Below are 8,205 nucleotides of genomic sequence, written 5' to 3' on the forward strand. Positions count from 1 at the left end.
GATAAGAGGACTCGGGTAACAGATAGGCTGGGTTGAAAGGAAGTCACCCGGGTTGCTTGGTTTTGAAAAGTGGCTATTGGGGTGTATTAAATGCACCATTGTTGTAAAGGATCAGCTAGCGGTTTCCTTGCCTTGCTTTGGATGGGTTTCGTTCATCTCATGCCCTTGTGGGCAAACTTTTAATGCAACAATTTGGATTGTTGAGTTTGCGCATTGATCCGCTCGAAGATGCAGGGTTAATGGCCGGGAAGGGAGTTAGATTGCACCACAATTGCCCACCCCACAGGTGTGGCAGTGGCAGGTCAAAAGTGCCATGCTGGCATGTCCCCTGTCCCTTTGGAGAGGGCTGCATCCCCGCTCTTGAAGAATGCACCGAGAAAGGGGCGCGCTCGGCTGAGAGAGGTCTGTAGCTGTCCAGTCGTACAGGCGCTTGGACCGTTCAGCTCATCCCATAGGGGCCAATGAGCAGATGTCAGACAGCCGGGTTTTCTGATCTCTCGTGGTCTGGGTCGCCAGTCAATCCTGACCCGAAGCGAAAAGCTCTGCCGAGCCGCGCTTCCTCTTCAGAGCACCACCACTTCTGTTTTGCGGTAGATCAAGGGTGTTGCTTTTAACTGCAAAAATACACGTACGGTTTGCAAGCGATGCGGACGGCTCAATGTGCACGTAGAGGCGATGCGCGCTTGTGAGAAGAGAAAGCCGCACAGCCGCCTTGGCCCGCCTGCTGAAATGACTAACCTTCCTTTTGCTGCTTTCCCCGTGTGAGGTGTCTCCTTGGCTCTGGGTTGCTTCTGAGCTCAGGTAGCCATTTCTGATGAGAGCACACACTTGAGAAATGGGAGCCGTTTCTCGGGTGGGACGTCTTCACAGGTTTGTAGGCCCTCGCAGGTGAGAACAGCTGTTCTTGAGATACCTGCAGTGCTCGAGAGCCTCCGGTGATGCCTGTTGCTGAAGGGCCGTGTGGTTTAAAAGGAGCCTGGAAACATGCAGCTTTTGCTCCCTTCCCTCCTCGTCTTTTATTATTTGCAAAGACGACCTGGGAACTTTGCAGTGCCTTCCCGTTAACCTTAAATGTCCCTCCTGGGTTTTTTTCTGGAGGGTGTTCTGTATGTGACCAAACATACGTTTGGTGAGTTCTCCTACCTGAGCTGAGATATTTAGCTTAATATAAACACCATTTATCCAAAATGCTAATCAGTCATTGCCATTAAAGGTTGGAGGGCCTCTCAACCTATAGCAATAGCAATAAATCCCTTTTTCCTCTCAGTTAACCTGATTCTTCTCAACTGCTGGGGTGTCATTAGTCCCTCGGTCATCCTTGCTATCTTCCAGGGTATCCCAACCTGAATTTCTAACATTAAAAGCAAAAGGAACCCAATTTTTAAAAAAAAAATCTGTTTATAAAAATAGAACATGTAGGCTTTTTGGCAACCTTTTTATAGCATCAAAAGCAAGAGAGCCCAAGTGTGTTAGTAAGATTCAGATGTCCCTTTAAAAAAGAAAAAAGAAAGCGTCACTAAGGAGATAAGAATTGCTCTACAGTTTTTTCAGTTCGTCGTGCTCCAAGATGGAGCATGATGGGGGAAGGAAAAGGAGGGGGGAAAATCCCATTTTTTGCACTTGTTGGATCGTTCCAAAATGGAAATGCAGCCCAAGAACATCAAATCTGGCTTGTCTCGACCAAGCCAGACCCTACATTAGAGATATGCATGTTATCTTTGCAATGGGTTGATGGAGGCGAGGCGGCCTGCGGGGAGAGACACAAGCTGGTCAGAGCAAAATTACAGCAATTCAGTTTGACCCAGACCTGGGGCTGTCTGAATCCATTATAATGAGCTGTTTTTCTTGCTTTCGCCTTTGATAATTCGATTTAAAAAGCAATGGAAATGAAATTAAAAGGATGGCAAGACCCATCTTAAGTGGCTGAAAACCAGGGGAGTGTGATATAACCAGGTGCGTGAAGGATGTGTTAGCAGCCCTCCTTTGGGGTCATGTTAGAGTCTAAAACAGCGGTGCCTTGAACATTGGGCTTCTTGAAGGTGGTCTCCATGTCCCACCTGTGCATCTGGCCATCTGAAAATTGATGCAAATTCCCCTCCAAACAGCTCCTGGCTCTTCCCTAATGTTTCACATATTCCACCAACTGCACAAGGAGTTTTTAATCCAGCGTTAATGTAGTCATTTTACCCCACCGCTGCTTTTCAGATGCTCTTGACCAAGCTCATTGTGAAATCTGCCATGCTTATTTCCCCTTTTTAGTCTAGGAATCGCTCCGTTGTGCAATCAGCAGGGCAATAAGCCTGTTGAAATTCAACTTCAAGCCACTTGCGATCTAAGTATTTATAGAAGCAGCCGCTCGCTCTACCTTTCCCACTCTTTAACCCTCCGTCCCGTTTCTGCGACCCCTTCCATAGAGCCGTGTGCTTGTATTCCCCCTTGGCACGTTGGGACGTACAAAGGTGGGAGCTTGAAATGCCATGGTTCAGAGCTGGTCGAAAGCTTGACATCTTAAAACACTGCCAACTTGGGACTCGGACGTGGGGCAGTCACAACCCCAGCGCCGATAAGCTACACAGATTAGAGCAGCTGTAATTAATACTGCCGGAGATTAGCAGGCGATAGCTGGTTCAAAGCACAGAGAGCGTCCCGTCCCCGGGGAGCCGAGGCAGACTGGCAGTCTGTGCAGACGATGACACGGGGAACTTGTCATCAACAAAGAAATTGGGCATGGAGTCCGCAGTCAAATAATGGAGATTTCCTCCAGAAACCGTCCAGATTTGTCTCTCTTTGTTTTAAATGCCCCAAACCCAGCCTGTTTCAATTTGGCGTCACGTGTATTGCATCAGTCGAGTCGGTCCTCGGTGCTTGAGATGGCATTTTTGGCTTGCACTCGTATGCCACTGCTGCCTGTTACACGCATAGCTGCATCTTGCCGCGTGCCAGCAAAGCAGAGGGATCCTGTGCTTCCAGCTTGGAAACCTGAAGGGCTGAGAATAGAAAGTGGGAGTCCTGCTTGTCAGGTCCTAGCTCTGAGCAGGAGTTTCCGCTCCCTTATCAAGCAATCTTGTTCTTCTTGCTCCGATCGCCATGGCATCGGGACACGTCCTCCTGTGTATTAAGAGTTAATAACGTAATAGGCAGGCATTTAAGATGCTCCGGAAGGTCATTTATTTCCCCGCGATATGCAGCCATGCAAATAGATCAGCTCTCTGGCATCAAAAGAGAACAGCCCTGGGTTTGCAAGCCAAGATGCAACAGTGGTTTTCTGGCTAGAGAGGATTTTTGGTTTTAGACCGGGTGGATTTTCTTAGTGAGGGTGGGGGTGGGGGTGGGCATGGACCCAGAGCCGGCTCAGGCTAGCTTTAATGGCTAGAGGTATTTTTAGATGTATTCTATGGCATTAGTAAAGGCTGAATGCAGGCACCTTGCCCACTGCTTTAAGCTTTGCTAACCTGCAGTGCCCTGGACTTCCCCGGGCCCAGCTCTTTGCTCAGTGCACCTTCAGCAAGGCACAGTGACAGTCCATTATACTGCCGTCCATTATGGCCTACAGTGCCATGCTTGGAAGGATGGATAGCCTAGCCTGGCTTTATTTGGCTTTTTGTTTATCAGTATACAGAAAACGTGCATGTGGGCGTGCGCAGTACACCTTGCTCTGCGTGATTGCTTTGGGCCAGGGTCTCTCTCTTTATTCTGTCTGCACAGTACCATGCACGTCAATGCCTTGGACCTGTACTAGGGTCACTCAATGCTACAGCCGTGCATGTAATAGCTGCAATACTGTGTTCGGGAGCTGGACTGATCCAGGAAGCCGAACAGAACGATAATGGGTTCAGAGACCGGGGTCTTTCACACCAGCCAGGATGACCAGCAGAAAGCAGACCTTGAGGATCATCATTGGGTCTCGGCCGGGAGGGAAGCACATTTCAAATCTGAGGGTCTCTCACTGAAAACAGCTGGCCACCCATCCCTTCCCTGGTAAGTCCGTGCCCAGCGCAGGATACTCGCTGCTGCAAACTGCGGTCGGGACGATGGCAGACTTGGTGACCACCGAGCCTGCTGTATGCACTTTCGAATGCCCTCTTTGCGTTGCTTGAGAGAATAGCTCGTTGTTGGGTTGTAGGTTGGTGGTTTATAAAGGCTCCTTGCTAAATGCACATAGCCGCAGGTCTGTTGCGTGACCGGGATGTTTTCTGTGCCCCTCGCGCTTTGGATCGTGAGGCTGACGTCTCAGGTTAATGGAGCAGTAGCAGGAGTACGTGTCCGGGGTCCTATTCTTTGGGTGCTCAGTGCAGGGACTTGAGCGAGGAAAGGCTGAAGCCTGGGAACATCTGAAAGGCAGAGGGGCATGTTTTGAACTTGAAAGCTTTTGTTAAACAGATGTCGAAGAAGCTCTAATTGGTACCACAAGATGGGCTTGAAATCAAGTCAGCGGATGGAAGTATCTGCAGTTTAGTTTTAGCTTTTCTTCACCCCCTTCTTCTCCTCGCTTCAAATTGCACATTACGGTAACAGGACAGAACGAGGGATGTTCCTCTGAATTACAGGCTGCCTGGCCAGGAGAGCTGGCAGGACAGCAAGTGGAAATCTGGCAGGGCGCGCGCCAGCTCCAGCTGTGAGAGCTGAGGTTCATTTTGCAGCCGCCTTGTCCAGTGGTACAGTTTAAAAATACTGAGTCACTCGCTTATGCAATGTGTGCACAGTTGAATCTTGAGCCTTCTTCCTGCTGTCCAGGGCTATTCGGAGCAAAGTGATCATCTTGAATGGGGCAGCGACTCCTCGATTCGTTTTCTTCCTTCCAAATGCAATTAGCTTCTGCTTCGCCTCTTGTTTGGGCTGCAGCAGTCGGGAGGGGAGGGGAGGGAACCGGAGGAACTAAGCTCCTCAAAGCAGTTTCCAGTTTACCGAGTATTGGAGTTAAGGATCAGTACTCAGCATGTTAGGAGCCCGCTTGACTGCTTCTAGGAACATTTCTGCTGTTATAATGGGCTAGATTCATTCCCACTGCCTTGCCAGGCTGGCGAAACAGCGTCTTCTGGAGGGCACAGGGGAAGGCATCTTACTTGCAGTTTCTGGACCAGAAGCAGATCTTGGAGAATGTGCCAAAATGAGCTTTTCGGTTTATCTGCACCTCTAGCTGTGTCTGAGACCGTCAGCGCCCCTCAGCAGAGTTTGGGAGCAGTATGCTGCAAAGGTAGCCCTCCGTCTCCTTTTCACCCCTTACCCACTGCTGGCTGTTGCCTTCTCTTTGCCTCTTGTCCAGATGGTTTGGATGAGATGCTGATTTCTGTCTGTCCTGTCCTCACCCTCCAAGCCAGGCCTCTCTCTTTCAGGTGTCTTGCAGGGCTGGATGCTGTGCTTGGGGCTTTGCATGAGACAAGCAGGTAGAGCCGAGTGCTTGCTCTCGGGCAGAGCTGCCTGGGAGGTTTTGTGTCCTCTTGGTCAGCCTGATTCCCTCCTCTGCATCTCCAGGTCGCTCCTGGATCTGTTAGCTTCGTACCTCTGTCCCTACACACTTGGGCTAATAGTGGAGTCACCTCTTGACAGCCTGATGGTGACGTTTTAGTGCACCAGTAAGATTGATCCCTGTGGGATCTTTGTGGTCAGCTAGACTCCTTCTGTGGAAATCAGTGTGTTGTTTTGAAGATGCTAAGGCCTTGCATCTTGGGAAGAAGACGGAGCAATGCATCAAGTCCTCCATTGCTTTCTGCTCGCAGCTGGCGCTGGAATATTTTGAGTGCGTGCTTCTGGGTACAGAGGACCACTTGCAAAAGCACCCTGAAGCTGATGGGTTTATACCAGGGGCAGGCAATTATTTCGGGCAGAGGGCCACTTACTGAGTTTTGGCGAGCCATCGAGGGCCGCATGACAGGCAGCTAGGGGCAGATCAATATTAATTTTCTAAATTTTTTAGGGGCCCCATGGGCCGGATAGACTGGACTGGTGGGCCGCATCCAGCCTGCAGGTCACATTTTGCCCACCCCCAGTTTATACTCGCCCCTTCATGCAGGTGCTGTTAATTTGCCCCTTTGTTAAGCACGCAGGATGAGGAGTGCTGCATGTGACAGTTTCTCTAGGGATGTTGTGGGATCCCAAGGTGAGCACTGAGCACCTCCTAACAGGGCTTTTTTTTTTCCGGGTAGGACAAGTAGTGTGTGCTGTGTTCATTTAAAAAAAATGGGAAGATGCTTGCTTGTAATGTTCCCATGAGCAAGGAAAGCTAGCAAGTAGAGTAGCAGATGGATACTTCCTTGTTAGCTTGAGTGCACTGATTTAAAAAAAAAAAAAGAGGTCAGCTGCAGGGAGAAAGCATGTTTTCTGCATACCTCTCTTAACTACAGCCCTGGGGCAGGATTGCAGAACCATAGTGCACACCTGTCCAGTGCTTTCCTGACCTCGAAAGATGGGGTCAGACTCCAGCCTGGACCTCCGTGCGTTGGCAGGCGCTGCTGCGGCTGCAGACATGATGCTTCACTCCTTTGGAGTGCAGGTGGCATCTCCCGTGGCTCTCAGGCAAAGTCTCACTGAAGCTCAGACGGCTGGCGGGCTGGAGGAATTTTGCTCTGTTGCTCGGGAATGGCAGAGGGTATGCAATGCAGAGAGGGAATCGCCTGGTTCCTTTACCCCATTCAAAAAAGACCAAGGTAGAGCTGTTGAGTCCCGTGCAGGGGAACAGGTGGAAAACTCGGGCAGTGATTCTCAGCCAGGGTGCCCGAGATCCTTGGAAGGGCGTCATGCAATATGCAATCTGTTAAGCTTTCCAGCACCTCTGAGCGTCTCGCTCTTGTGAATCATGGGTAGGTTTCCATAGTGTCAAAAACCTTCTGACCCATCCAGCTCTTTCCGAGTCCTTGCATCAGAAGAATTGCTGCATTATTTTTCTGTAGTCCAAAGCAAGTGAAAGCTAAGAGCTGGCGTTTTCAAGGGGTGCCTTGAGCTTACAAAGGTTGAGAGCCACTGTTTTATGGGTCTGCTTTCTTCATGAATGCTTGACACCATTGGATTAAAAATCCCAGTAAAAAATGGTGGTTTTTCTTCCATCTGTAATACAAGCACTTAATATTATTGAAATGGAAAAAAACAGCCTTGAAAAATTCTACTTTGCTTTCCAGTTAATTTGCTGTTTACATCAGGGATGGTGGCGGGAGCTCAATTTTTCTTGTCTGTTTGGTCATTTCAGTGTCAGGGTCTCCTGGGTCAAATGATGAGTCAACAGCAGGGTAATGTTGTATTTAAACAAGCTTTGCTGCAAAATGGGAGAAATGGGCAAAAACCAGATGAGAAAAAAAGATAAGATTTTGGGGAATTGGCAGTTTGACATGAGTTTAAGAAAGGCCTGGGATAAAGCAGAGACATGTGTTCTCCCACTCCTCCCCCCTTCTCCCATCGGGGAGCCGGTGTCCCCCGGTGTGGGTGTAAGCTCCTAAATCACTTCCAGGTGCCATGCCCCCATGGCTCACCAAAAGCATCCGGGAATGTCTCCTAGCTAAAAGGGAGGCACACACCCAACGGCAGGGAGGGGCCATCCCCAGGGAGGACAACACTGCGGTTGCTTGGGGCTGCAGGGGGGGGTCAGGAAGACAAAAGCAGAGATGGGACTGGGGCGAGCGACCCGGGTCAAGGACAACAAGAAGTCCTTCTTTAAATCCATAGGGGGCAAAAAGAAGGTACCGGGTAACGTGGGGCCCCTGCAGGACACGCTAGGAAATCTGCTTGTCACACCAGACGACAAAGCTAACCGATTTAACGACTTCTTTGCCTCCATTTTCCTGAGCAGGGACCAGATTAGCCCTGCCCCTGTGCCCTCCTCAGGCCCCAGGGGAGGCGCGCCCAGGCCAAGGGTCAGGGAGGATCCAGTCAGGGAACGTCTGGAGGGACTGGACGTGTTCAAATCAGCTGGTCCGGACGATCTCCACCCCCGAGCGCTGAGGGAATTGGCTGCGGTCATTGCGGGACGCTGCACGGCTGTACGAGCACTTGTGGTGCTCTCGTGTGGTGCCAGAGGACTGGAAGAGGGCCAACGTGGTTCCCATCTTCAAAAAGGGGAGGAAGGAGGACCTGGGAAACCATAGGCCAGTTAGTCTTGCCTCGGTCCTGGGGAAGCTTTTTGAGAGAATTATCCTGGCGCATGGCCATGAGGGGCCAGTGGGGGGATCATGCTCGGGGCAACCAACACGGGGTCATCAGTGGCAGGTCCTGTCAGAC

This window comes from Gavialis gangeticus, unplaced genomic scaffold (genome assembly GCF_001723915.1).
Source record: "Gavialis gangeticus isolate Ggan-Ray unplaced genomic scaffold, GavGan_comp1, whole genome shotgun sequence".
Classification (NCBI taxonomy): Eukaryota; Metazoa; Chordata; order Crocodylia; family Gavialidae; genus Gavialis; species Gavialis gangeticus.